Raw genomic sequence first — 6,525 nt, 5'->3', positions numbered from 1 at the left:
GGCTCTGGTTGCAACAGAGCAATGCCCCAGATAGGCAGAACATCACCCCCTGGTGGGCATGCCGGGTGGATCCTGGTCAGGCACATGCGGGAGTCTGTCTGCCTGCCTTCCCGTTTCCAACTTCAGAAAAATACAAAGAAAAAGAAAAAAAGAAAGAAAGAAAGAAAATCTAATTGCCTTAAGTAAATAAACACATTTATTTTGGCATCCATATATGTCATTGTTAATATCAATATTTGTTACTATTGACCAAGAATTTCACTATTTATTGGATTTTTATATGCAAAGGATTAATTTGCTTTGTAAAGCAAGCTTTGAATTTTTAGTGGTTAGGGGATAGGAAATAGATATTTTGGTCCTTAAGAGTTTGCTTCCATTTTAATATAAACTTTCATAAATAAGCAAATCTAGAGCTCAGAAATTCTAATTTTTGCATCATGTGAGTTTCTACGTCATTCCAGGAGAAGAAGAGCAGGAAGTTAGTGGGTGTACCTGGAAGGCAGAGAAAGAACAAAACTTAGTAACTGTTAGGTTTGTACATGAAACAAACTTTGAATAAGAATCCAACTTGCATTTGTGTGTTTTCAGAAAATACTAAATATAAAGTTGAATAACTTACCTTAAGCTCATCTGATGTTGGTGAGTGAGAAGCCCATGTCCCTGAAACCCTGTGAATCCTTCTCCATGGAATTCATTTCTTCCTGATATGTGAGGATGAAGCCAAAATCCCCAGTATCAAGCCTTTGCCTCAGGATGTGTTACCACCACATTCACGGAGGCTCAAACTATGTACCGCTCAGTACCTCAGCCTTAACGTCAACAAAAAATGGAGCTCCTTCCATTGTATGTTTCTATAGTCACCTGTCCATCTTTTACAGACCAGGTATTTCAGAGAATGACACATGACTTTGTCAGACACCATCTGACCTGAAGAGTGACCTAAAATGAAAAACCATTATCTTTGTGCTGAACTAAATCAGTATTTAAAGAGGCTTTCAAGTCATTATTTCTATAAAATCTTAAGCAGCTTTCAGAGGAAGATATTTGTTATGTCCCACATTCCTTTAAACATGAGGCAGCAGAAGCCCAACTTGAGTCCCATCTAGCTGAAGATCCCAGTCCTACAGAGAAATTGATGCTCACAGTTTCCTGAAAGATGCAGTCCACCACAAAAAAACAAAACACAGGAGGAGTGTAGGGTAGATGTTTGGGACGATGATATAGAATGGACACACCCCAAGTCTTTACAACATTCTGCACTTACCAGGGTCCAGGCAAGGCTACCCCTGTATGCCAGCAGCTTAGCCATAGTGACCCAGGTCTCCAGTTAGCCACAAAGACAGCCCACTCTATCCCAGGTTCCCATTAGATCTCCCACAGGTCCTGTTCCTAACCAGACCCAACTTCCTCCTGCTCCATTCCCTGCCCATCCGGCACCCTCATTGGCTCTGTGAACTTTGTACTCAGGGGTTCAGGGCCAAAGCTCCTGATATCCAAGCCAGTCGACATCCAGGAATCCCAGTCAGCCTTTTACCAGCCAGCACATGATTCTCACTTCTAGGAATTAATGTATTCTGTCTCCCAGGAAACTCATGAGTCATTTCCATGCAATTTATTTCACCAATTTCTATTATTTATTTTTGTCACATTAGTGATTACAGATAACAGCTTTGCTTCCCCCCAACCCTAACTCTCTTATTTGCATTAGTCATGCCTCAGCAGTACCTTGTCAAACATCTTGTCGGTACCCATCCGTGCTCTAAATAACATTCATTCGGCTCTGCTTTTAGAGAATGCATTATGAACAAATGTTCTATTGCATTATTTTCCCCAGGGAAAATAGAATGCAGTCATTCCTATGTGACTCTATAATGAGAAAATTTGAAAACAATTTTTTTAAAAATGTGGTTCCTGTTTCTCTGAACTTACCATTAGCAAGGTTAACCAAATAACAACTTAACAACAACAGTGATTAAAGCTGTAAATGAGCATATCCTCAAGTATAAGTGCACTTTAGCAATAAGAACTGAACTACCTTAGACATCAAGAAAGCTTCCTAGAGAGAGTATTTTACAAGCTGAATCTGGAGAATGAGTGTAAATAGCGTAGTTGTGGTTGAGACTCTAGTGAAGATAAGCAATTAGGAGATGAGTGCGCTAATTCCAAGGATAAAACCGATGATTAATGGGGTCCAGTCATCAGAATATCTGCCTGTGTCCACCCTGCATTGTTCTCTCTGTCTCCCTTTTCTGCAGAAACCTTTCTCTTACTGGAAACCAACTGAACTTCAGTTCTTCCCTGAACAAATACAGTAGTCTGTATTTGTCTTCTCTGCTTTGGTTGTTTGTCTTATCTTCCTATACTTCCCTTTACTTGTTCTCAGAGTTCTGGTGTTTTTAATAAATTAAGATAATCACCACTTCTAGGTTCATTTTTTTTTTTATAGATAGAGAGAGACAAAGAGAGAAAGGGAGAGAGATGAGAAGCATCAACTCATAGTTGTGTCACTTTAGTTGTTCATTGATTGCTCCTCATATGTGCCTTGACCTGGGAGTTCCAGCTGAGCCAGTGACCCCTTGCTCAAGCCAGCAACTTTTGGGCTCAAGCCATTGACCATGGGATCATGTCTATGATCCCACGCTCAAGCAGGCAACCTTAGGTTTTGAACCTAGGATGTCCCTGGTTGACGCTCTATCCACTGTACCAACACAGGTCAGGGAGGTTCACTTTTAAATGTCATTTTCTTTAGACTACTTATATTACCAAAAAAAAGTTTGCTTTGGATCCTGTGAAATCAAGGCTACGATGAATTACAGTGAAATTTAAAGAGTGAGGTGATAGGAATAAAGTCATGTGGTGAGTAAAGCAATCTCAAATTTAAAATTTTTTTATTACTAAATTGCTATATGTAAAGTTCTTATTTTCTGAGCTGAGGAGAGTTTGAAAATGCAGCTCCCAGACTCACTGGGGTGAGAGAGAAATTAAAGTCTGTGGTCCTGGAATAAGTGCGGATAATTAACTAATGGAACAGAACAGAGTGTTGAAACAGACTCAAATGCATGCAACCCATTGTGAAGGATCAAATCAATTCAAATAGGGAAAATTGTTATTTCAACAAATGGTATTAGCATCCTAAAATCACTGGATTCATGTAGACAACTAAAAAAATAAATAAGGAAATGTGTTGGTGTGTGTCATAAATTTTAAAGCTTCTAGAAAAAATAAATAAAAGAATATACTTCCAACCTAATAGTAAGTAAAAGTCCTCTTAGAAAATATAAAAAAGCTGGCCTGACCTGTGGTGGTGCAGTGGATAAAGCGTCGACCTGGAAACGCTGAGGTTGCCGGTTCAAAACCCTGGGCTTGCCTGGTCAAGGCACATATGGGAGTTGATGCTTCCAGCTCCTCCCCCCCTTCTCTCTCTCTGTCTCTCCTCTCTGTCTCTCCCTCTCCTCTCTAAAATGAATAAATAAAAAATAAAAATAAATAAAAAAATATAAAAAAGCACTATAAAAGAAAAGTAATGGATAAATTTGAAATGAAATGAATGAAAGCTTTTTACTTATCAGAAGTCATCACTAAGAAAATATCCCACCCTGGCCAGGAAGTTCAGTTGGTTGGAGCATTGTCCCTATATGCCAAGGTTGTAGGTTCAATCCCTGGGACACATACAAGAGTTAACCAGTGAATGCATAAATAAATGGAAAAACAAATTGATGTTTCCCTCTCTCTCTCTCTCTCTCTCTAAAATCAATCACTAATTAAAAAAATATGAAAGCTAGTTACAAATAAGGAATCTAGAAATATATAAATTTAACTCTAGACTTATTTCCCGAGACTTCCAGAGTAGTAGATGAAGAATTTCAACCTGTCAATAAAAAGAGGAGTGGAAAATTTTAAGTGTGAATTAACATATCTAAACATTACAAAAAAAGAGAGAAGATATAAAGATACCTAGTAAACACAGGGAAAGGTGCTGAAAATCATTATTTATCAAGTAACTATAACATAAGATACCACTTATAACATCAAATGCTGATGAGAATGTGGACCTCCTAGAACCCCAGGGTATTGCTAGTGGTAACATAAAATGATAACACTAACTTTGGGAAAAGAGGTTTCTCCCCCCAAGAAAAACTAAAACCACCTCCATAAAATGACAAGAACAGTTGATGTTCATTGCCATTTTATTGATTTGAAAAAGGAAACTTTTTCTTTTTAAATCTAAAAACAGTTCAATGTCCATCAAAGACAGAAGGATAAACACTTTGTGACATATCTACAAAAGAGAGCAACATTACACAGAAATAAAATGAATAAAATGTAAGCAACACAAAGGATCATAAGAACATCACGTTCACTGTAATAAAGCTGGAGATGCATGAGAACATACCACATGATACTAATTTTATGAAGTTCTAGAACAAGCAAATCGTTTGATGACAGAAATTACAGCAGCTGACTCTGAGGGCAGAGAGGCAGGACTAATTGAAGAGGAGAATGAGGGTATTTTCTGGAGGGGGGGAGATGTTCTGTATCTTCACCAGGTACTAAATAGTGACATAAGTGACACATTCATCAAAATCACCAACCCTTTTCTTAAAACCTATTCATGTCATTTTATGTAAATACTAACAGAATAAAAAGATTTTTAGAACTAACCAGCTAGACAGTCTTAGACTTCTGCTTTACAATCCTCCCATGGCCTTTGTTGCTCTTAGAAGTCTATGGAGTAGATCAGTAAGAAACTGCGGAGAATGTCCCCAAATCTTTCTGGCCTAATTTCAAGTTGTTCTTTCCTTTTCCCTCAGTGACCAGCCAAAATGACTTTTAGTTTTATAATGACATCTCAAGACTTCGGTCCTTAAAACCCTTCTTCTCCAAACCCTACCCAATACACCCTGCACAGTCTTTAAACTTATTTCAGACGTTATTCCTCTAGGAAACTGTTTTAGAATTCTAGTCTGGCTGAGAGTCCCTCCGCGTAAGTTATTTTAGCATCGATAACTCACTCACAATGAAAATGTGTACAGGAGGAAATATTTTGTATACGTAGTTAGCCACGAGAAGTTTATTGCTCAGACTGATTATAATAGAAAGAACAACTAAATATGTCATCACAGGATTCAATTTAACAAATTAGCTAACAAAAAAAAGTCATTTACAGCTTAGTATTATTGTAATTAAATAACTTTATTTAGCATTTGCTGTCTCTGTTAGACTTTCAGTTGAGTTAAACTACACATTATCTTAATATATTGTTCATTGTGGGGTAACACACAAATGTAGTTTTGTGGGTTTTTTTTAAATGTATTCAACAGTATATTTCCATAGCACAGATTTTAGTTCATGGTCAAGTCTCAATGAAAGTATTGTGGGAAACAATGGTACTGATGAAATATTTGGCAATGTGTTCTGAGACATGACTAAAAAATTGGGGCAGGGAGTTGGAGAGGAGAGAGCTGTTCTCACGAACGAGCTGAGCATTGATCAATAGGAACTGTTGAAATCAAGTGCCCAGAAATGATTTATGAGGAAATTGCATGGAAACTGGTTACATTTACTTTTGGAAACGAGTGGACAGACGCTCAGCAGCTTTGGGAATTATTTTTGTTTACCAGGAGATGATTGGGGCCCGAACCTCTGAGTTCAAATCCACAGTGTTATGCGTCTGTTGTAGGGCAAGGCCTGAGGAAGTTCCAAGACTGGAAGCAACTAGGTGTGAGCCAGGTGAGAGCCAGCTGCTCTCGCGTCACTGGGCAGAGTGTGATTGACTCACTGAGGTCTGGAAGACTGGAATTCACTCTACTGTGCTTAACTGTTGGGATATAGAAAGAATAAAAGAGGGGAAATTTAGAATGTACCACAGACTTTGAATGCTGTGGAATGCAGTTTCCTGAGTGGGGATGTGACAAGACATCCACTCAGGATTCATGAGCTCCTTGTTGTACAATAACAGTTTTCCTATCTTGGCTATCATCCTGAAAGGGGATATTGGACACAGTTTTGGATATGATTGTGGTTTTTATGTGTTCACTGTCCCTACTCTTTGTTAACATTCAGCAGACTGTTATCTGTTTACACACCATACATGAGTCACTTTCGTTTTGTACACTGACTGGTGTTGTTTATTGGCTCAGTCACTAGTGCTGTGCTGGTAAGCAGAGTAACAGTCTGGCAAAGACATTTATACCCTAAGCCCTAGAACCTGTCAATGTGTTACCTTCTGTGGGCTAAGCAAGGTAGTGGGCAGACTTAAAGTTGATTGTCTCTTGACCTTAAAATAGGGAGAGTACCAGGAGGAGTCAAGATAATCTTAAGCATCCTTAAAGATGGAAGAGAGAGGCGTAGGGTAGGTGAGAATGACGGGATGTAAGAATGGTTGGGCGTACCGTTGCTGGCCGTGAAGGTGGAGGAAGGGGGCATGGATGAGGTTAACCCAGGTCACCTCTAGCATCTGAAAAAGGGAAGGAAAGAGATTTTCCCTTGGAGCCTCTGGAAAAGAGCACAGCCCCACCAGCTCTA

Source organism: Saccopteryx bilineata, chromosome 2 (assembly GCF_036850765.1).
Source record: "Saccopteryx bilineata isolate mSacBil1 chromosome 2, mSacBil1_pri_phased_curated, whole genome shotgun sequence".
Lineage (NCBI taxonomy): Eukaryota > Metazoa > Chordata > Mammalia > Chiroptera > Emballonuridae > Saccopteryx > Saccopteryx bilineata.
The sequence above is the reverse complement of the archived record's forward strand: the minus strand, read 5'-3'. Positions refer to the sequence as shown.